At 42.6% G+C, this 24635-nt stretch overlaps 1 long non-coding RNA gene across 1 annotated transcript; it reads left to right on the top strand.

Moving 5' to 3' along the window:
- The first annotated feature begins 3451 nt into the window (after nucleotides 1–3451).
- Nucleotides 3452–6641, top strand: LOC131415233 (uncharacterized). The gene is made up of 3 exons (XR_009222378.1): nucleotides 3452–3532; nucleotides 5778–5867; nucleotides 6542–6641. It is a non-coding gene; the product is annotated as an uncharacterized LOC131415233 (long non-coding RNA).
- The last annotated feature ends 17994 nt before the right edge of the window (nucleotides 6642–24635 follow it).

Raw genomic sequence — 24635 nt, 5'->3', positions numbered from 1 at the left:
TCTCATGTTCAGGTTAGGATCCCAAGGGTTGGTGGTTGGGGGACCCCCAGCCTGCCCCACCTGGAAGCAGGGCCCCTGGAGCAATCTGAGGAGTTCACAGCTCAAGCCCAGGGGAAAGTTGGTGGGATTGTGTGGGTGGTGTGCTGTCCCTGGCACAGATGGGGTTCGAGGAAGGGCCCTGGGCACTCACGTGGGCCCATCTGCCAGGACGGGGATCCACCCAGTGACTCGCAGGCACTCTGCCAACTTCCCCTGTTCTCCAGTGTCAGTGTGTCACAACGTGTGGTATAGAAGCCCCAGAGGGGAGCCTGGGTGACGAGACTTCATGTGCCCAAGGCTGCAGTCAACAGCAGGCAGTGTCATGGGTGGACAAGCCAATGACTTGTCCAGTGTCAGAGGCCCCAGCCCTATGGTCAAGGCCCCTCTGCTGCCCCTCTTTCTGTTCCCAAACCCCGGGGGATCCTTCCTCTGCCGGGGCAGAAGCAGAGGGACCAGGGAGGAGGGGCCTACAACAGCCCAGGCAGCAGCTGACGGTGGCCTGCACCAGGTGGTGGCAGTGGAGGTGAGGAGGAGGTTCAGATTCGGGGTGTGTTTTGAAGATGGAACCAACAGGAGTTTCTGATGCATTAGATGTGAGGAGAGAGAAGATGGGAGTCAAGGGTGATTCCAGAGTTTTTGGCTGAGCATGCAGCCAAAACCGAGATGGAAAAACTGGCAGGATGGGCAGGTGTGGAGGGGAAGTCTTTCTTGTTTTACTGGAGCTTGACTGGGGGCATGTTGAACTTGAGATGGACAACAGTGGTGGAGAGGACAAGATGGAGGAGGACGTTTGAGTCTGGAGTGTAAGGGAGTGAGCCATTCGGGAGCTATCAGCTCGGAGATGGTATTATAGTCACAAGACTGGTGAGATCACCAGGGGAGTGAGTTTAGGCAGGATCGAGATGTGTACCAAGAGCTGAGCCCTGGGGTCTCCACTTTGTGCAAGACAAGAGATGATGAGCAACCTTGTAGTCAGTGATGGGCTGCCAGAAGCTGCAAAGGAGGGTGGGTCTGCAGGGTGTGGGGTCTAGTCCCCAGCCCTGCCAACCACTCAGTGTCCTAAATGGCTTCCTGAGTACAGCAAAAGGCAGCCAGTAGGGCCACGTCTCCCAGCTGGGCAGAGGGAGGACCAGGCTGGACCAGGGCAGGGCACAGGCCCCAGAGTGGAGGTTCATTCAGGGAGCAGATGTAATCAGAGCGTGATTGCAGACTAACAAAAAGCATTGTGGGGTGGGGACCCCAGTCCTCTCATGCCCCAAGGAGCCAAATCCTGTACACTTCCCCAAGGAGAAGACTTGGGGCTCCAACGAGGCTCCTTGTCCCTGCGGGATGCCCTATCCTGGTGTGGGCAGCGGTGAGGAAGGCACATGAGTGCCAAGACGTTTGTCCCAAGACCCTGATCCCCTTTCCCGAAGCCTCCTCGTCTCTTGTCCCACCTGATCACCTGCACCTGGCCTGAACACAGCCCTAGTGGCACAGAAGAGGGTTTTCCTGTCGCCCTGACAGCAGCCCTTTCATCCTCCTCTCCCTCCCTTGGGGGACTGAGGAAAGCTCCCAGCCCAGCAGGAAGCCATCAGATAACAAACCCTCCCTGGCTCTGCTCAGAAACACTCCTCCCCTGGGGCTGACTCTCTCCTACCTCTGGCCTTTGTCCCGCTTTTTCTCCTGAACCTCATCTCTTGGGCTCACTGTAACCCAGGTCGTCAATTCCAGCTTCCCCGGCCGACTGCAGCCCTGGGCACTCCTCCGCAGCTGCAGTGACAGTGTGGCTCTCAGCACAAACCCCAGCCGGGGCTGGCAGCAGTCCTGAGCAGCTGCATCTGGCACTTGTCTAACAGTGAAACTCGTGTTGCTACTGTGGGATCGCCCCCTTGTTTGTAGCAAATACAGCCCTCCTCAGCAAAATCCCCACCCTCGTCAAAAGAAATGGTTCTGCTTACCTTTGCTAACCTGCAAAAATGAGTCCATATCCAGGGAACTAGCATATCCTTGAAAGGTGCCTCCCTGTACCCTGTCCCTTCCAAAAGAGGGCTAGGGCCTGGGCTGCTGAGAAGAGAATTGCTGGGATGGAGGGACTGAGCTCCTAAGAAAGAGACCCCATCTCCATGCTTCAGTTTGATAACCAGAAAACAACGACAATAGTAGTTTTATAATAACACCTTTGCAACCAGTGATACTAGAAACAGTGATCACTGCCCTTTACTCAAGCACCTGCCATATGCTGGGCCTGAGGTCAGCACGTGAAATGCATTCTCTTCCATCCTCACTCCGACCTTCTACAGATGAGCAAACTGAGGGTCAGAAGGGCCCAGTCATTTGCTCATCACGCTGTGTTCGTTAATCACCGATCCAGCTCGACCAGTGTCATCTCTCATTGCTGGGAGAGTTAAGTTGGACAGTGTCTACTAGAGAACTTCGTAAGCCACGCATATTAACCAGCCCTCTTGGTGATCTGGTCGTGGTTGTAGAATTTGAGGCATCAGTAGACAAATAAGGGGTTTTGTACTTTTCTTGGAGTAGGTGGAGTACTCTTTCCAGACGCTCATCCCGCCAAAATTACTAATTCCTAAGACTCCTGAAAACTCATCAAGGCTCTTAGCAAAGTTGGCAACTCAAAAGCCTCTTTTCCCAGCAATGCTAGTTTTAAAAAGCAGTTAAATGGCGCCACCTTCTGGAGGAGGGGTGTTGCGGCAGTCAGAAGATGACAAATAAGAGTGTTGTCATTATTCTCAGATTGAGGGGCAAGGTGTGTCCTCCTCCCCCCAGACGTGCTGGAGCCTACTGGAGTCAGTCTTTCTGTGAGCCAGTGGGATTGCCAGGTGTTCCAAAACTAAGCCATTCCAGGGCCCGAACATTAAGGAAGCAACTGTATAACGTGCATTGGGGGAGGGATGGAGACCGTAAGTGCAAAGGCCCTGAGGCAGGATGGGTGGGTGGAGTTCTATGGATGGAGATAAGGCCAGTAGTGGTGTGGGGGGCAGAATAGTGAAGAAAGGTTCTTTCCTCTACTCCGATCCTCCTCCTAGTTTTTCCATCTCTGTTCCACGTGGTTTAGACTTTTAAATCAGACCTGTTTTCTAGCTATTAATCTCCATTTCCTTCACTCTGAAATAAGAACACCTTTCTCTTTGGGCTGTCAGAAGGTTGATGTGAGCTCATGCCCATAGAGTGCCCAGCACAGTGGGCATTCAATATGCATTCTCTCTCCCCCTTCGTGACCACAGGCTCCACCTGAGAATCCTGGGTGCCAGGCCTTCTTCTTAGGTCTGGCCAGAGGCCTGGCATTCCCTTCTCCCTGAGAGACGGGGGCAGCCTGTCTCTGACTTATTTTCTGTCTCCACAGGATAATGCACAATGAAGTAAACGAGACAGAGAGCATCCAGGAAAACATAGCCATGGAGGGCATGATTGTCGAAGGCTGTGAGACCCTCCTGGACACCAGCCAGACTTTTGTGAGATGGGGCATGGCACCCTGCCTCCCCCCAACATCAAGGTAGGCCCCAGCAGTGGTGGCATTCGGGGACACCACCAGTTGGTTTGGCTCCCATGTGCCAAAACCTACCAGCGTGATTGCGGAGTATTCCGGGGCTGCTGGAGGAATGTGACAGCTGTATGTAGATGTCGGTGTCTGCACACATGGATGCAGATATTACTGGTGTTCACAGTTCCCTTCTCTCCAGATGTACACATGATTCTTCCCAGATGCCCTTGATGTGTCTGTGGATGTCATAGTAAACACTGACATGTCCTTTTGGGGAGAGAGGAGTGGAGGAGGAGGACAGATACTGATTGGCCCCATGAATCACAAGCATGTTCAGCATCCGAGGGGAAGTCGTGTGGGTCAGTCCTTCTGTCCCTTGCTCATCATCCTTGGCCCCTTGCAGGAGGCTGTGATCACAGTGGTTCTCACGGGTAGGAGGTTTCCTTCACCCTCAGCCTCCACTCGCCTTGGGAGCTGTGTTTGAGAGGCACAGCCCTGTGAGGGGGCAGCTAGAGGCTGTGACTGAGGGGACTGACTTCCAACTCGGAGACGTTAGAGCTGCAAGACATTTGAGGGTCACCTCTTCAGATTCCACTTGCTGTGGGACCCTCAGCTTCTGCTTGCATGCCCCCGAGGTGACCTCCACCTCAGATGGGCCTCCTGAGTTCCTTCTATCCAGCCCTGGGACTCTCGGAGCAGATGAAAATCTCAAAGGCTGTGCAGCTGCCTTTGGCCCCTGCTGCCCTTAGCAAGGGTATCGTCGACTTGAAGTTTTGTCCTGAACCCCTGTGTGTGGCCCCCTGTGCCCTTTCCCTAGGCCGACCCTGTGACCTGCTGAGCGCAGGGCCATCCTCCCTGTGTCCGGCCCCCTGTGCCCTTTCCCTACGCTAACCCTGTGACCGCTGAGCGCAGGGCCATCATCCCTGTGTCCTGGCTCCCCCTGAGCTGCATTGGGCCTAAGCTGGAAGTGACCAAAGAATGACTTCTCCTGGGGTGGGCAGTGTCACCACAGTCTAGGAATCTGCTCCGTTGCCCTGAGCCTAAGCATTTCCTCCCCTCCTGATGGGCTGGGCTGGATGTGGAGAACAGACAAGGGAGCCCAGCAAGGTTCCCGGCAGTGATGGATGTGGGCAGGAGGCAGAGAGGTGGCCCAGAGCAGGCCTGGGGAGATGGAGCGTCAGGGAGGGTTTCCCGAGGAAGCATCACTGGAGTCGAGTCTTGAAGGGTAAATAGGAGTGCACAGGGTGGATGGGGTGAAGGAAAAGCCTTCCAGGCCAAGGAGCAGCACTCAGGAGCCACAGGTATCTTGCCCTGGAGCTAGAGTGTGAGCAGTGAGGGGAGACGATGGTAAGGAAGGAGAACTGCTGGAGCAGCCTGCTGGCGGGCCTTGAAGACCTGAGTCTTGAGGACAGTGAGGAGCTGCTGAAGTAAGTGGGGAGAGGAGGCCTGGAGCACATCTTAGGGGAGCAGGGACTGCAAATGGGTTCATCACAGTCCCCTGCTCTGCCCGGGAGTGGCTTCGGAGTGCACATTGTTGAGGACTGGTGGCTCTGCAGCCAAGCATGTCATGAACTGATGGGTGATGTCTGCTGCGGCTGTGTGTGGCAACAGGTGCCCTGTGTCTCTTGCTCATCCCTCTGGGCCAGAGCCAGCTCCACACTTGTTCAGCCTCCTGCTCATCACGACCCAGCCCTAAAGAGGTACAGCCTTTTAGATACAGGATACAACCTTCCTTAGAAAGGGAGTACAAACAATACCCAGTTGGCCTAAATTCAGCCACAAATTAAGAAAGTCTTCAGGTTCAACAATATACTTATCTTAATTTCAATCACAGAAACTAACTCCTAATCTAATGCTGCATTAATCTATTAATTCATAGAAGTAGTACTGTTACTATGAGGGACAAGAATTATTTCTCCTTGCATAATCTTATATCAGAACAGATAATCACCGAAAGTTGACAATAAAATAAATTCAACCCAATAATCATTTATTACATTAATCGTTAACCCAACACAGGTAGGCATTCAAGGAAAGATTTCAAAAAGTAAGAGAAACTCGGCAAACACAGCCCTCACCTGTTTACCAAAAGCATCTCCTCTGGCATTTCTGGTGTTACAGGCACTGCTTGCCCAGTGACACGGTGTAAAGGCCGCAGTGACTGGACCCTGCAAAGGCAGCATCATCATTTGTTGTCTAAATGAGGGCTTGTATGAACGGCCACTCGAGGGTTTTACTCTCTCTTACTTTTAATCAGTGATATTGACCTTTCCCTGAAGAGGCAGGAATGAGAAAATAAGACGAGAAGACCCTATGGAGCTTCAATTAATTAAAAAAAAAACCAAAGGTAAGCCAAATCAAGGGATAACAAAACTTAAATGGACTAACAATTTTGGTTGGGGTGACCTCAGAGAAGAAAATAACCTCTGAGTCATTAAAATTTAGACCAGCTAATCAAAATATTTTATCACTTATTGATCCAAAGTGTTGATCAACAGAACAAGTTACCCTCGGGATAACAGAACAATCCTATTCTAGAGTCCATATCCACAATAAGGCATATGACCGCGATGTTGCATCAGGAAATCCCAGTGGTGTAGCCACTGTTAGTGGCTCATTTGTTGAACAATTCAAGCCCTACGTGATCTGAGTTCAGACCAGAGTAATCCAGTCGGTTTCTATCTATTCCATATTTCACCCAGTACGAAAGTGCAAGAGAAACAAGGCGTACTTTAAAAAAGCACATTCAAACTAATAGATGATGTAATCTTAATCTAATATATATGTGTATATAGCCCTGCCTATGAACGGGGTTTGCTAGGGTGGTTGATTACTTGCATAAAACATAAACCTTTATAGCCTTTATGTGTATATAGCCCTGCCTATGAACGGGGTTTGTTAGGGTGGCTCATTAATTGCATAAAATGTAAACCTTTATAGCCAGAGGTTCAATATTTCTCCCTAACAACATGTTCATAATCAATCTTCTTTTATTAATTGTCCCCAATCTACTTTCCATAGCATTCCTTACACTAATTGAATGAAAAGTATTAGTTTATATATGACTCTGTAAAGGACCACATCATTGGCCCCATGATCTGTGGAGACACCAGTATTTACATCAGTGTAACAAGGCCATCAGCTGGAGTTCACATTGGAAAAGGTACCCAGGAAGACACCCTACAAAGGACCCACTAGCACACAACAGAACAAGTAATGTGGACTTTTGTCAATGAGCATGTGAAAACGTACCCGGGAAGGCACCCTACAAAGGATCCACTAGCACACAACTGAACGAGTAATGTGGACTTTTGTTGATGACCATGTGAAAATGTACCTAGGAAGACACCCTACAAAGGACCCACTAGCACACAACTGAACAAGTCATGTGGACTTTTGTCGATGACCTAGTATTTAAAATGGTAGGATAAAGATGCAGGACTCTAAAGTGTTCATGGAAATGCTGAATGTACAGTTCAGAAACAAAGAATAATCAACAAGGTAAACCAACTACAATAGATTTGTAATTGCTTACATGTACACAGTAAGAGTTTTTGCTGAACAATTAAGTATTCAGGTATTTGTCTTGATGAAAACATGAAACTTTATGTTGAATAAAAATGGGCCATTTTCCTGTGTTAGTACATTACTACTCATCACTTAGCCAATTGCTATAGTTAATGGAGTTATAAACATAATTACAAAGGCATGTATCCATCTGGAAATTGTAGGGCCAAAAATAATGTTTTCAATATTATGTATTAGAATATGTATATACATAACAAGGATGAGAGAAAACTTTGATTAAAGCAGATTAAAATGTAATCTAATCTTAAAAGAGTAAAAAGGGTCTCAGTCCTGGGAGACTGGGGATAGGCAGTAAAATTTCATAGAATTCTGAGACTGGAAATGGGCTATTCCCTACTTTCATTTTTTTGTTGTCATTGCCAAGGGAATTTGGCCACCAAGAACAGAGAGATGGAGGGGAAAGAGGACATGGAAGGATATTGCAGACATGGGAAGGGTTCCATTTTCAGGACACCTTAGAGCAGCCAGCTGTCCATATTCTTTCTTTCTACCTATCTATCTATCTATCTATCTATCTATCTATCTATCTATCTATCTATCTATTTATTTTTGTGAGGAAGATCAGCCCTGACCTAACATCCATGCTAATCCTCCTCTTTTTGCTGAGGAAGACCAGCTCTGAGCTAACATTTATGGCCAATCCTCCTCCTTTTTTTTCCCGCAAAGCCCCAGTAGATAGTTGTATGTCATAGTTGCACATCCTTCTAGTTGCTGTATGTGGGACGTGGCCTCAGCATGGCCGGAGAAGTGGTGTGTTGGTGCGCGCCCGGGACCTGAACCCTGGCTGCTGATAGTGGAGTGTGCACGTAACCACTAAGCCAGGAGGCCGGCCCAGGTTATCCATATTCTAGATCATGTAACACAAAGAATTTCCCCTGGGAGATGCCGTCTGTAGCTCTTCCCTCCCAATTTCCACTCATTGCTCTTGGTGAGATCATCCTAAATGAGAACAGGATGGGAGGAAGACAGAGCTGCCTGGAGAAAAGCCTATCTTGTAAATTGACCCTGCTCTGGAGCTGGCTGGGCAGAGGACAGGAGGTGCATGATGGATACCGGCCCCTCTTCAGTTCAGGGACTTTCCTTTATTGCCCAAAGCACTGGCTGTTAACACTGAGGTTCACTGAAGGCTAATGGCATGAGGTGTGAGACTAAGGTGTCAATAAATCACTTGATGCAACATGTTTTCATGTGTATCAATATGTGCATAACTACAAAGAAGGGCCCTAATGTCTTCATGATCCTTAAGTGAAATCTGACTCACACCCATTCAGGAATCATTGGCAATAACGTGTAATGTAGAAGAAAGATCGTCAATCTAAATGAACTTATCCACACACTCAGTGTCCTAGTCAGTATGAGATGCTGTAACAAAAATACCATAGACTGGGTACTTTATTTTTTTTTGCTGAGGAAGATTCATCATGAGCTAACATCCATGCCAGTCTTCCTCTATTTTGTATGTGAGTCACCCCCACAGCATGGCTGCTGATGCTGGTGTAGGTCTGTGTCCAGAAACCAAACCCAGGCTACCGAAGAGCTCAGTGAACTTAACCACTAGGCAGTGGGGCAGGCCCATAGACGGGGCACTTTTGGGGTTTTTCTTTTTTTTTTTTGTGAGGAAGCTCAGCCCTGAGCTAAGATCCGATGCCAATCCTCCTCCTTTTGCTAAGGAAGATAGGCCCTGGGCTAACATCTGTGCCCATTTTCCTCTACTTTTTATATGGGATTCCGCCACAGCATGGCTTGACAAGTGGTGCATCAGTGTGCATCCGGGATCCGAACCTGTGAACCCTCTGGCTGCCAAAGTGGAGCATGCACACTTAGCCACTGAGCCACGGGGCCGTCCCTAGACTGGGCATTTTTAACAACAGAAATGCATTCCTCACAATTCTGAAGACTGGAATGTTCAAGATCTAGGTTCAAGCTGATTTGTTTTTGGTGAGAGCTTTCTTCCTGTTTTGCAGGACAGCTTCTTGCTCTACCCTCATCTGGCAGAGAGAGCTCTGGCCCTCCATCTCCTTGTAAGGGCACTAATCCCATCATGGGGGCTTCACACTCATGGCCTCATCTAAGCTAATTAACTCCCAAAGGCCCCAATTCCAAATACCCTCACATCGGGGATTAAGATTTTAACGTATGAAATTGGGTTACATAGACATTCAGTCCATAGCATTCATGAAACCAACAATTAACAAATATTTATAGAAGTCATACAGCCCCAACTGAAGAATGTTCTGGAGATCATGTGGCAAATGGTACAATGGCCTTCCCTTCACAGAGTCTTCTAGTGGAGGCAATAAAAATTAACATCCAAACAAAGCTTGTGATATTAAAAAGCTAACATAGATCAATTATGACAGATTATACTTTTAATTGTTTTTCTGGTAAGACAGGTTTGATTATCAGAATCCAGATTAAGCAAATTCCCCTGGGTGAGGGCATGTGTGGCAATCTCACCTAAAAAGGCTCTTTCCTTCTTGAAATTTTATTTCATATAGTCCTGTTTGCTTCCACATCCCTTTGGTGTTCTCAAACATACAGTATTTATTAAATCAATGTTTAATTGTTGCTCTGCCTTTACCACATCTGACTGGAAGCAGAAGTTACTGGACTTGGCTGGAACCAAATTTCAATTCATTTTTCCTCCTCTTTCTGCTCAGACTCTCTTCTCTCATCGTTGAAATAGCAAATGTCTTAGGGGAGAAGCTGTATGGAGCTGGTGCTCACAATCTTGTGCTTCCCTCGTCTCAGCGATTATAGACTCCCAAGTCCTGTCTGCACAGGATGTTCTCTGACCCTTCACACAGCTGCTCTGTGTGCTTTGTCCTGCTTTTCTAGCTGCCCAAGGAAAGCTACTCAGTAAAAGTGGAACCTGCAGTTATTTTACCCTGAAATGTTTTAAATGTTTTAAACCAATGAATATTTGTCATTTTTCAATGAGTATTTCTATAATTTTATAAGAAACATTTAAATAGGAATTTTAACAGCAATATGGCTGTTCTTTGGCCAGAATTCCATGTCATTCATTGTTTGGAATTATATCTAAGCTTTGATGCACTCTCCTCAGTGTCTTTTAAAATATCACTGTTCCTTACATTTAAATATCTTGTGATGAGTTTGTATCAGTCACCTCCTTTGTACCATTTCAGATCCTCTTGGGTCCTCATACCCTTGAGTCACATGTCATTTAGCAACCAGCTTTACAGTTATCATATTTGCTTTATGCGGTTGTCTCCTGACTGCTCCCCACATTTTGTCCCTGTACCCTCTGCCTCTCCCTCTCTCCCTGGGGTGTCCATGTTGATGCTGAGGTGTGAAAAACCTCCTGATCAAGCCCATACGTACACAGCCACGTTCCTTGTTGTGTGGATGTGTGTGTGTTCAGCAATTCTGTATGGCCACAGGGTGCATGTCTATTATGGCATCCACGTGAAGGTGTGTTTTGTTGATGTCTGTGTGTGTTTAGAGAGTTCAAGTCACTGTGGGCTCTGAGACAGTGAGTGGTCTGTATGTGTGTGTGTTTGTGTATATGTTCTGAGTATCAGTGTGCATTATCAGGTGTAGTTTACAGTCTGAATGCTGCTGGTCATTTGCGAATAGTGTGTATGTGGGTGTGGGTGTGTGTTGTCAGCATTTCCACGTGTTCAGAGGATGTCTGTCATTGTGGGAATGTGTGGAATAAATATGTTTTTAGAGATCAGTGTGGGCTCCAACACTGTTTGCCTGTTAATAGTTCAACACTCTACACCCCTGAGGAAACACTGAATCCAGACTGACACAGGCCCCATCAGGCCCACAGAGATCCTACTCAGCTGTTTTCCTCCCCATCACAGAAATATGAATGGGTAGCCAAGGACCACTTGATATTTGAGGAATTCCTCTAGCATGAAAGATGGAGCAAGAAACACATACACTGAAGTGAGGGACTAAAAGAGCAACAAGGAAATCCAGAGATCATAGTGAAACTTCAATTGCGTATCTAGTAACATCTTCAAAACAATTAGAGATGGACCAGTCCCATGGCCTAGTGGTTAAGTTCAGAGAACTCCACTTCAGCAGCCCAGGTTCAGTTCCTGGGCATGGACTTACACCACTCATCAGTGGCCAGGCTGTGCCGGCAACCCACACACAAAGTAGAGGAAGACTGACACAGATGTTAGCTCAAGGTGAATCTTCCTTAGCAAAAAGAAGCAGGTTGGCAACAGATGTTAGCTCAGGGTGACTCCTCCTCAGCAAAGAAAAAAAAAAAAAAGAAGATAAAACATCCATTAAGTGTATATATATGTATTGATGTTACCACACAATATTGAGGTTCTCTTGCCCAATGCACATTAAAAAAGCCAATTATTCTGGCATCAGCTCTTGGGAAAAGAATTGTAGCTTTATTTTGTGAGATTGATCTGCAAGGAAACAGGGGGCATGTGTCTGTCTCAGATCTGTCTCCCCGATCCAGGGCTTGGGGCACAATTTATGGGATGAAGGGCAGGGTGATCTGACATGTGGAGGTAGATGATTGGAAGTAAGGAGAAGTGAGGTAATTGATTTTCTTTTTCTACAATGTATTAAGATTTATTATAAAGCAGTTTAATCAAATATTAAGATATTGGCTTAGGGGTGAAGGTATTTTTTTGTTTGTTTTTTTAATTTTTTGTTTATTTCAGCAACATTGGTTTATAACATTGTATAAATTTCAGGTGTACATCATTATACTTCTATGTCTGTATAGATTACATCATGTTCATCATCCAAATACTAATTACAACCCATCACCACACACATGTGACGAATTATCCCTTTCTCCCTCCTCCCTCCCCCCTTCCCCTCTGGTAACCACCAATCCAATCTCTGTCTCTATGTGTTTGTTTATTGTTGTTATTATCTACTACTTAATGAAGGAAATCATACGGTATTTGACCTTCTCCCTCTGACTTATTTCACTTTGCATAATACCCTCGATGTCCATCCATGTTGTCACAAATGGCTGGATTTCATCGTTTCTCATGGCTCAGTAGTATTCCATTGTGTATATATACCACATCTTCTTTAGCCATTCATCCCTTGATGGGCACTTAGGTTGCTTCCAAGTCTTGGCTATTGTGAATAATGCTGCAGTGAACACATTGGTGTTTTCAAGTTCTTTGGATAAATACCCAGCAGTGGAATAGCTGGATCATATGGTAGTTCTATCCTTAACTTTTTGAGGAATCTCCATACTGTTTTCCATAGTGGCTGCACCAGTTTGCACTCCCACCAGCAGTGTATGAGAGTTCCCTTCTCTCCACATCCTCTCCAACACTTGTTGTTTCCTGTCTTGTTAATTATAACCATTCTGACGGGAGTGAGGTGATATCTCATTGTAGTTTTGATTTGCATTTCCCTGGTAGTTAATGATGTTGAACATGTTTTCATGTGCCTGTTGGCCATCTGTATATCTTCTTTGGAGAAATGTCTGTTCAGGTCTTTTGCCCATTTTTTAATTGGCTTGGTAGTTTTTTTGTTGTTGCGATGCACGAGTTCTTTATATATTTTGGAGATTAACCCCTTATCGGATGTATGGTTTGCAAATATCTTCTCTCAATTTTTAGGTTGTCTTTTCGTTTTGTTGATGGTTTCCTTTGCTGTGCAGAAGCTTTTTAGTTTGATGTAGTCCCATTTGTTTATTTTTTCTATTGTTTCTCTTGCCCCATCAGACATGGTGCTTGAAAATATGTTGCTAAGACCGATGTCAAAGAACGTACTGCCTAGGTTTTCTTCTAGAAGTTTCATAGTTTCAGGTCTTACATTTAAGTCTTTAATCCATTTTGAGTTAATTTTTGTGTACGGTGTAAGGTAATGGTCTACTTTCATTTTTTTGCATGTGGCTGTCCAGTTTTCCCAACACCATTTGTTGAAGAAACTTTCTTTTCTCCATTGTATGTTCTTGGCTCCTTTGTTGAAGATTAGCTGTCCACAGATGTGTGGGTTTATTTCTGGGTTTTCGCTTCTATTCCATTAATCGATGTGTCTGTTTTTGTGCCAGTACCATGCTGTTTTGGTTACTATAGCTTTGTAGTATATTTTGAAATCAGGGAGTGTGATACCAGAAGTGAGGTAATTGATGATCTGTGTAAGCATAGTCAAGGTTCATGGCTCTTCATTGGATATGTGTTCACAAATTGGTAGTGTTACCATGATCTGAGGATGGAGTTTTTAGCTCCCTGATGTTAAAGAGGTCACTTATCAAGCATTTGTGCAGGCCCAGTTGATAGGTTGGTGGTCTCAACGGGCCTGAACTGGATGAGGGATCTCAGTTCCTGAAAGAAAACTCTTAACTACTCTGTTGATAAGATGAGGTCAGTTGAACTCGTCCTGGAGGGCCCATGGTTATGTTGGTATATGCGTATATATGCATACGCATGACATTATCTGTATATGTGTTAACTGTAGAGTATACACAAAGCCAGACTGTAGTTAAAGTGGTCAGGACAGATTTTAGTCAGTAATATACCACTGCAATAGGGAAGAGGGAACACGGTGAACTGAACTCAATTTTGTTGTACGGAGGTGACTGAGCATTTGAAAGGGAGAGTGAGGCAGTAGGCAGGGGGTGAGCATGGGCTCAGAAGAGTCAGGGAGGGAAAGTTACAGAGTGTTGGTCAGTGCAGTGTGATCTGGCCAGTTGTGTTTGCTAGTTGGAAATGATCAAAGTTTCACTTCTCTCCTCTCACTGAGTCTGGGAGACAGACACCCTGTCCTCTTCTCAAGGAATGGTTTTCAGGACCTTGAGAAATGCAGTTATAGGAGACACATATACAACTCGAAAGGACAGAGGAAAGATTCACAGTTGTAAGCACTTTTGGGTAAATGCTCTAAGAAAGGGATGTCAGGGGCCAATGATCAAGTGTTGGCCAGAACAGTCAATTCTTTTGGCTGCCTTGAGCATTCTCAGGCAGGCACTTTAAGGGGGCAGGGGTCATCCTAGGGATGTGGATTTGAGCTGTTAGAGACTATGTCAGCGTTTAAGTCTTATAATGTGTGTGTGTGGTGAAATCATTTGTGCTGAGAGGTCGTAGTTATTATAGGCCAAGATTGAGGCCTAGTCAAGAAGAGGGCTCAAAGGAGCCTGGCTTGAGTTTGGTCAAGTACAGGATCATATATATAAATAAGATATGTGTATTTTTTGAATAATATAAATCTTTATGTTGAGTAATATAATATATTGAATTAAATAATATAAATATATATGTAATGAATATATATTGAATGTGTACAAATAACATAAGTATATGCATATATATTTGAATTAAATAATATAAATATATATATGATTTAAGGAATATTCAGACATAATAACAGAAATTTCCAGAATTAATAAAAGAATCCTATTCTGGATTCAGGCAGCTGAATACATCTCAAGTACAATTAAAAAAACAATCTAGAGCCAGATCCATACAGGGAAAGCAAAGAATACTAAATACAAAAGAAGATATTCAAAGCCCCACAGAGGAACAGAACACTTATGGAGACTTACATTTAGACTATGATACATTTCTTAACAATGGAAAGCAACAGAGTGTTGGATTAAATCTTCGAGGTACAGAGAGAAAATAGCATTCAGTGTATACCCAATCAAACCATATCTCAAGAACTGGGGTGAATTAATGATATTTTTATGTAAACATTTACTAAGAGTATTACCATGAACAAATGCTCATTAAGGATCTTCTGAAGAATGTACTTTAAGGGGGCCAGCCACCTGGTGTAGTGGTTTAAGTTCAGCACATTCCACTTCAGACGCCTGGGTTTGTGGGTTTGGATCCCAGGCGTGGACGTACACCAGTCATCAACCATGCCATGGTGGTGACCCACATACAAAATAGAGGAAGACTGGCACAGAAGTTAGCCCAGGGCTAATATTCCTCGAGGAAAAAACTTAAAAAGTAAAAAAGAATGTACTTTAAGAAGGAAAAAATTGATAGAAGAAAAAATGCTAAGATGTAAAAATGGATTGTGAGGATAAAAAAGGGTAAACATCTGAATAAATCATTGAAAGGATGACTTTACCAATAATAATAATATTGACAATGTATAACTGATGGAGTTAAAAACTAATGACAAGGGAACTTCTGTTTTAGAGGAGACTAGGACAGGAAAGCACTCTTTCTGCACAACTGGACAAAGACAGATAAATTATATTTTTAGAGCATCAGACAACTTCAGAATCAACCAACTAAAATTCCAGAAAGAAGAAAAACTCTTTTATGTGAGCAAGAGTTTTTATCTTTCTTTCCCCTGCAGGCATTTTCTAATTCTGGGTGCTTGCCAAGGATCTGGCTTGCTCAGTCAGAGCCTCGGCTAGGGAAAAGAGAAACTAGCCAAACTTGTAGTGATTCTGCAGGACTGGTCTGGCAGAGGAAACCTGAGGGCTTTCAGACACACAGCTGCTCTTCCTCACAGCACCTGTGCTACGTTTTGGTGCCACACAGGAATCTGGGGAACTAGGCCAAAAGCTTCCACAAAGCAAAGTGAAACCTCCAGAAGTGGTGGAAGTGGCCTAAGTCAAACATACTGCTAGTCTGACCTTCAGGGAATTTGCCATATTAAGGTAAGAGGCTGGAGAGCTGCGCTGAGATATCTGAAGGGCGTAGCTGAATTTTCTGTGGGCTCCTAAACTTGAGGAGACAGAGATCTACCAGACTTAGAACCAGACCCCTGTGCGGGGGAGAGGAGCACAGCAAACAGGAACAGGGGGAAAGCGGAAGGGCTGGCTTTACTAAAAGTGAGACCCGGCCCCAACTCTGATCAACGTCTGATTGGACTCAGGTGATCCAACCTCACTCTGTTTCTCAACGAAGGAAGATAAGGTCATGTGGAGCCTCTCGAGTTACGTTACACAGACCTTCCAAAGACACTGGTGAGAGGATGGAGAAGGCAAGCCACAGACTGGGAGAAGACCTTTGCAAATCACATATCTGACAGAACTATAAAGAACTCTCAAAACTCAGCAATAAGAAAATCCAAGTTTAAAATGGGCACATATTTGGACACTTCACCAAAGATACACAGATGGCAAATAAGCACATGTAAAGATGCTCAACATCATTAATCTTGAGAAAAATGCACATAAAAACCACATTGAGATACTGCTACCTACCTATTGGAATGACTAGAATTAAAGAGGATGAACATACCAAGTGTTAGTGAGGATGGAAAGTAACTGGAACACTCCTACATTGCTGGTGGGAACACAAAATGGTTCAGCCTCTTTGGAAAACAGTTTTAAAGTGTAGTTTGTTATGCTGCTAACAAATTAGCACAAATTTCATGGCTTAAAACAACTCAGATTTATTGTTTTACAGTTCTGTAGGTTAGCAGTCTGACATGGGTCTCCTTGGGCTAAAATCAAGGTGTTGGCAGAGCTAGGTTCTTTTTGGGGGACTCTAAAGGTTAATCCATTTCCTAGACTTTTCAAGCTTCTAGAGAACACCACATTCCTTAGGCTGTGGCCCCTCTCTGCCACCCTCAAAACCAAGAACTCGGCATCTCTCTGGCCCTGCTTCCCTTGTTGCATCTTTTTTCTACTCTGCTGCTTCTCTTTCCCTTTTAAGGGTCTTTGTGATGCACTGGGCCCACCTAGATAACCCAGGATAATCTCCCTATTTTAAAGTCAGTTGATTAGCAACCTTAATTTCATCTGCAAATTTAATTCACCTTTGCCAAGTAAACTAATGTATTCCCAGGTTCCAGGCATTAGGACATCGTTGTGGGCCATGACTTTGCTACCACAAACAGTTTTTAAAATAAAGTTAAACATACAGATACCATGTGACCCAGCAATTCCACTTCTAGGTGTTTACTCAAGACAAGAAGACCTATGTTCACACAAAAACTTGTTTGCAAAGATTTGTAGCAGCTTTATTCATAGTCAAAAAAGACAAAACTGAAAATAACTCAAATGTCCTTCAACTGGTGGATGGATAAACTGTGGTACAGTCACACAATGGATACTACATTCAGCAATAAAACAGAAGGAAGTGCTGATACAGTCAACAACATGGATGAACACTCAAATAAATGTATTGTGCTAAATGAAAGAATCCAGACTCAAAAGGCCAAATACTGTAAGATTCCATTTATATGATATTCGAGAAAAGACAAACCATAGGGAAAGACAACAGATCATTAGTCGCCAGGGGTTAAGGGTGGGGGAAGAGATGACTACAAAAGTGCAGCTGAAGGGAGTTCTGGGTGCTGGAACTGTTCTGTATCTCAATTTTGGTAGTTGCACAGCTCTATGAATTTGTCAAAACAGTTGTACAAAGAGGAAAACAAATACATCATTTTTCACCCATCAGACTGGCAAAACTTTAAAAATCTGACAATGCTGACCTGACAATTCCCAGGGCAAGGGTGACTCAGACACTGTTGGTGGGAATGGAAATTGTTAAAACTTCAGAGGATGATTTGGCTGCAGCTCGTCAAGTTTCAGATGCACGTCAGCCTCTGGCCCAGCAATCCACTCACAGGCAGGTGTCCATTCTAGGGAGTCCTCCACACATGTGCTCAAGGAGACACGCACAAGGATAGTCATTAAACATGGTATGGGAATGAATTAATTGTGGTTAGTAGTTATTTAAAAAAGAAAGGAAAAAACGCATATGGGAAAGAATCAACCCTGCTGGCTACATATATGATTTGAGAAGGTAACTCACTGCTTTGTCTCCTTAATAGTACGTAGCACAGAGAGCACTGTATTAGGAATCCTGAGACAAGCATCTGAGCATTTAGTTCCAACTCTGCCACTACGTAGCATTCAGACTATGGACAACTTAACTCGAGAAACCTCACTTTCCATTTCCTGGAAAATGAAGAGGTTAGACTCTACGACCACTAAAATTATTTCCAACTCAACAATTCTATGATTCAATAAGTCAACAACCAAATTTATATTCCAAAGTACCTATGTTGAGAAACTGCTTTTCCCCAGACACCCTGAAATCAGAAACTATCAGAGAAATAGGACATCTTAATATATTGATACATAAAATGGTCCAAATTTCTTGGTATGTCTATGATGAGCGTTTTAATCAAGATCGTAACTCAGAAAGAGCGTATAAACAGCTAAACCCACCATATTGACTTGGGTCACCCTCAGGTAAAACTTATATATCCTCTCCCACTTTAACATTCCAAAACAAATTCACCATACTAATGAGTCTATCTTGTCAAGTTCAGGTCTGTCTAGCCAAAAGTCATTCATGTATATGGTAAGATTTTAACAAAGATAAAATGATGAAGGGCTTTTTGTATTTTTGCCTGTTTCATCTATAAAGATCTTACATTATAATTTAATAGCTTCAGCCTGCTACAATAATTTAAAGAGCCTTTTGAATCTTGTAATATGCCATGTCCAACAGGATCTAGTAAAAAAATCAGTAGTTCAGAATCCAAAAAAGCGTATTTAAAAATTTCATTACCGCCAATACTTACACTTCAAAGACACCAATAACCAACATGTCATTTCTTCCTACTGCAGAATTTAATAGGTTATTAACTTCTGGTATCATCAAAAAGCATAATTAGGATGATATCATTAAAATGTATTTTTTAAATCAGAAATATTAAAACTAATGATTAAACTATTAAACTAAATGATTAACTAAATATTAAAACTAATGACAACTAACAATCTGTTGTCTTTCCCTATGGTTTATCTTTTCTAGAATATCATATAAATGATATCCTACGGTATTTGACCCTATGACCTTTCACCTTGTCAGTCAAATCAAAATTTCAAAATTCTTTTTCCTTGGGCTTTCCAAATCTAAATTCTTACATCTAAATGAGTACGGAGACAAAACACACACTACACACTACTTCTAAAATCCTCCTCCTGATCCGATTTTAATTTTAGCACCAACTGCCTAGAAAATCTTTTTGACTGAAACCAAAATTCCGTACAGATTATGTCAATCATCAATTGATCAGTCATCAGTCTATGTTAACAGAAGGTGAGTTATTATTAGGAAGTTACATAATTTGCACCAACGATTGTTTAAAGCTTCTTTCATTAAATGCAGTTTACAACAATTCACAGGCTTCAAAGTTCGCCTTGCAAATATAGAGTCAATTATCAGAAACCATTAATGGGATTAGGCTTTTCTGTAAAAGTGGTCCCAAGGAAGTAGGAAAGTTTATTTGTTTAATGAAGGCAATGAGGAGCCCAATAGCCTGAGCCAGAGGTTGGGCTCCCACCGCCTGGGGCAGCCTGCCAGGAGCCCCGTCCCCCGCCCCCGACACCGCGCTCCCGCCATCTGTGGTGGAGATCTCCAAACCGAGCCCACCGCCCAGCACCTACCTCTGCGCTGCCTCCTGCCCAGCGCTCCTCCACACTGTAGAAAGGAGAGCTCCCCAGCGCTGAAAATCCTGGAGAAAGGATCCAGAAACCGCCAATTCCCACCACACAAACCCCTGCAGCACCACCTCCGCACCAGGGACCCCGCCTCCAGTGCACGCGCCTGGGGCGCTCCAGCTCGCTGGCGCCTCTGCCGCTATGAGCGCCGGTCCTGCGCATGCGCGGGCCTCCGAGGCTGCAATGGGAACCGCTGGGGGCCAGCCGGGAGTGGGTGAGGGGTTGGAGACCTACGTGTCCCTGAGATGGAGAGCAGTGGCGCTCTGCAGCCCTCGACTCTGCTCTCCTTGGATGACCTTCAGCTCCTGGAGAAGATCTGTCTTCCCTTGAGGCGGCTCCTCCTGTCCTGAGAAGCACGTGACATGATCTAAAATTTGTTTAAAAAAGGACAATGACATTGTCGGGGGGAGAGGGAGAATCTCCCTCTGCCCTTTTCCTTAAGGTTCTTATGGCTGGCCAAATAATCAACAAGACAGGTTAGCAGGAGAAAATAATACCAAGTTTAATAACATGTATACATGGGAGAAACTCAGACATGAGCAACTCGTCCCTCCGTCTAAGCTGCTTGCTTAAGTATTATAGCTAAAGGTGAGGAACGTGTTGGGGGTGGGGAGTGGCCTGGGACTTCAGAGGGCAGGAGGACAATTCTTTTCAGGGTCATCTATAGATAATGTGGTCAGGGAGAGACAGAGTTTTTGATAAAAGGGGCTTGGTGCATTTCCTATTGTAACCTCTATCCTACATTATCTTTACAGCCATCATGCTAGAAGATCTGTTCCAGGAAGGAGCCACCATGTCAAATTCTTTAGGCAGTTAGTGGGGGAGGTCAAATGTCCTTCAGAGAAAACAATCAAGGTTAAGAGATATATTTTAGGATGGCCAAATCTTGACCTCCCACAGTCCCACCTTTGAAACTAAAAGTTTCACAGTCCTTTTGAAACTTAAAGAAGCTTCATAGTCCAGAAGCTGTGTTGGTAGATTGTTTCATCTCACTGAACACATTTCTTAGTCCTGATAATAGATCAGTTCAATTAAGTTCCTTTTGGAAGGTGGTGATGCAGATGGGCTCTCAGGGTTATGCCTATTTTATGGAAGCAAGCAATCAAGTATTTAATAGAAGCATTTCTATGGAAACAAAAGAAAAACAAGGTTAATGGTTGGAGCAAATTGTAAACCAGTTTCTGAGGTCAGAGAACAGCCAGTTAAGATGATTTTTAGATGTCAGCGTCAAAGTATCTTTTGCAGTTTAAAATGTCTCTGATGATGTCATCAGGTCATCTCAAGTTTATATCAAGTCCATCAGCTTCAGTTTGTGAGGCTTCAGGAAAAAGGGCAGGTTCAGTTCTCAGTGATTCCAAATGAAAATGATGGAAAAAATCAAAAACGTTAGTTTGGAGATCTGTAGCCAGATATTTTAGGAGACTAGAAGAAATCAGGATCCAGTCCAGTCAACAGATATAAAACAAAAACCTCAAAAGACAACAAAACTAGGATCTAATATCCGCAAATGTATACTAGAGGTTTTACTGAAATATACTTTTTTCTCTCTAAATTCACCCTCATTTTTATTAAGATAGCAAAATTAAAACTAGTTTGCAAAATAAGTCTAGTTCCAATAGAGTTGGCCCAATTATTTACATAAGTACAGCAAGAATAGCAATTGATCACATAGGCTCTTTTAAATCTGCTTTGTTGGAACTTTTATAAGGAATCTCAGATTGAACTTTAAAGGTCTCTCGAGGCCAGGAAAGCCAAGCCAAGGATTTTGTCAGACTTTGCCTGCAATACCTATAGATTTGGGTGAATTCCTCTCTTCCGAGGTTCCCCAAAATATTTCGAGGTTCCTTATACCTGCCAGATAAGTGACATTCTTTACTTATCCTGGTAAGTGCTGCTTGGAACATAAGGTACCAGGCCAATATTTCCACGTGGCTTTATTCCATAAAGTCCAATTTTCATTCCTCCAAAGCTGTATGGTTATATCTCAAATATGATGTTCCAGTCACAACCTTGGTAATATAACCAGTGTTTCCAATTGTGTCCTGTTACAAGGAGAACAGATTCTTATTGAACTTATGCAAATAACTATATTGCCATGAAAACAACAATACTCACTCACTAAGAGTTTCCAAATTCGAGAGATCAGATAGAGAGAAAAAGATAAATATTTCAATTTTGCTTACAAAAGTATCATTTACCAAATTGTTATGTCATAGTTAGCTCAGGAGAAAAGAGAAAAAGTTTTCCTTAAATCTGAAAAAACAAAACATTAAAAATTCAGCAATACTTCAAATGAAAAATCATAAAAATTATAATCATCTTATCAGTTCATTCAGTCCTGTGTAATCCACTTTTGATCCCAATCTTTTTGTTAGCAGCTTCATGAAGTCATCAGTTTCTCCATCAGATTTCTGTAATTTCTTACCAAGTTCAGTTTTATGATCAGAAAGTTTGTCAGAAACCTGTATTCCAGTGTAGATGTCAGAGTCCTTTCCATGAATTTTTCTGAAGTTGAATGCATTTTGCAAAAGCATTAGAGCAAAGAAATAAGTCTGTAAACAACAAGACCTCAAAATGGCAACTGACAGAGAAATTTGGTTAATTTTGTGACATACAACACTTTAAAATAATAATAACCAGAATTATGACTGATAATCAGGACAGATCAGCATTTCAGTAATGTTATACAATTTTAAAACACCTATATCAATAACATTTGCCCACATAATAGCACCTAAGCAGACTTATCATCACTTGTCTGACAATGCTTTCCATATAATTTAACATACTGAATAAGCCTAATAAGTTTAGTATCTTCCTCCTTATAGAAAGAGAGCAAATTTCTTTGAGAAGTTCCAGGGCCCTTTGAAAATTCTCAAAGAAAAAAAAACACTTTATTTAAGATATGAATTTTGGGGAGCTTGTCAAAAATATAAAAAGTCAAAGCAAACAGAGCATTAACAGTCCAAAAAGCCTTAATAGAGAGACCTCAGTCTTTTGAACACAGGAAATTATTTTAACAGTTTTTTTTTTTTCTGTCTTTTAGGTAGACTTACTCAAAGGTAAAGAAAAATCTTTTATAACCTCTTTATCAAGTTTAAGAAAATTATCCTTTTAAGAGAAATAAGACCAAATTATAATTTTGTACCAGCTTACTCTTGATATTAAAACTCATTTACTTAATTAAATTTATTTTAATCTTAGCCAACTTGACCATGTAAAAACTCTTTTTCTAGAATTCTTTCTACAAACCTTCTATAACTTTTTTTTTTTACATTCAGAGTTTGTCCCACGTCTTTCTTTTCCCTCCTAGTACTTGAGGACAAATTTATCTTTCTTAATCAATCAAACAAAATATTTCCATTCTTTGTTCCTTCTTTATACATCTTTCCTTGTACACAGACATATTTTTCTTAATTTTTTGGTAGCTTCAATCACATATACTAATTAGAAATTTTAACCTTTAGAAACCTTAATTTGTAAGTAAAAACTAAGTAAACAATTATAGACTTTTACATTAGTATCTTGTGGCTTGGAAAATTTATAAACACATCATAATTTCTAGACATATGTTACTTTATAGTACAATCTTTTAATAAAACACATGTTTACCAATAGACCCAAAACACCTTTTAGTTTTCCTGTAATGAAAAGCCAAAAGTAGACAAACGTACATTTAGCAATCAATGTCTAATATCTTATGTTATTTGGAAATGATGATACTCAGAGAATTTTTATCATAAAACTTAGCAAAACTCTCAAGTTTTAAGTCACCAAAAAGAGTTTGGAAGCTATAACCACCGTAACACATAATTATTGTTTAAAGTTCATCCAACATTCATCTTTTTCACAACTATTTAGTTACTTATTCCCAATAATTATTTAGATTGCCTACAAGACTTCATAAGACATTAGATAAAATTAGCCATCATTTAAATTACTATTTTTGTTAACCAGTTCTGTAATAGAAATAACATCAGTTTTTTTCCTACAAAATTTCATGTAAATTTCATCACCTCTTATACCTTTAGACATAGTTATCATTAAGATTTTTATCAATAGGTCTTCGTCTTCTAATTTTGGACAAGGGAAGCATTCCCAGTCAGACATTTTAAAACATACTCAGGCAAAGTTGATGTAACCTCTTTATATAAAATTAGCTCAAACATTCCAACCTTTATAATCTTATCAACACTTACACTTTTACATATTCTCAGTTCAATTGTAACCTGAGTCAAAGTCTTAAGGCTAGTCTAATTTCTCCCTTCCTTTTTCTGGCCTTTTCTTAGGTACCAAATAAATAATTATGTGAGAGCTCTCAAAACAATTTTTTTCCCCAATTTAGAAGTTTTCCCAATTCAAAGAATCCGTCGTCTGGCCATTGACGAGTAGGATCTTCATTGGTATATTTATTCCAATAGTGACTCGATCCAATAAGCCTTTTTAAGGAAAGACCCGGAGGTAACTTTCCATGCTTAGAATAAATCTTTACCAGGAACGCAAGAGGCATCCCTGGTGAGCGCGCAGATGATGTAGCCCCCATGATCCACAGAATTCACTCCCAAAGATATTCAGAGAAAGTAAAGTAAAGACCTTCATTGCACAGGCGGTATGGATGGTGTCTCCGGTCTCCCACAATAGTGTGGGACGCCTCCAGTCACAGACCCGCTAATCTGTGACACCAGGCAGGTGATACTGGAAAGGGATTTTTCCGGCACTAACAAGCAACAAAGGTTAAGATGACAAAAGACCTTATGGAGTGGGCACTTTATGACAAACTCCCCTGAGAGCTTGGCACAGCCGGACAAAGACAGTTTGGAACCCCAGTCTACTCGACTTGCCACCAACGTGCACTCCAGTAAATGCACCTTCCGTATGGTGGAGACCAAGGAGAATATTCTCACTGGTCACAAAGCCAAGTTCTCAAGACACAGAACAAGACAGAGACTACTCTGGGAGGAAAAGGGATCAAGATCAAAACCAAGAGTACTCTACCAAATTTAAACCAAGAGTCACTAAAAGCACAAGAAACTAGTTTCCCAAATATTTTCTCCTGCCAATCTAAATTTAGAAAGAGAAAAAATTCTCACCACTTCCTTCCATTGGACTCCGCAGATAGAGATTCCAGGAGGCTGA

Source organism: Diceros bicornis, chromosome 16, assembly GCF_020826845.1.
Source record: "Diceros bicornis minor isolate mBicDic1 chromosome 16, mDicBic1.mat.cur, whole genome shotgun sequence".
Taxonomy (NCBI): Eukaryota; Metazoa; Chordata; class Mammalia; order Perissodactyla; family Rhinocerotidae; genus Diceros; species Diceros bicornis.
This window is presented reverse-complemented; position numbering and strand designations above follow the sequence as displayed.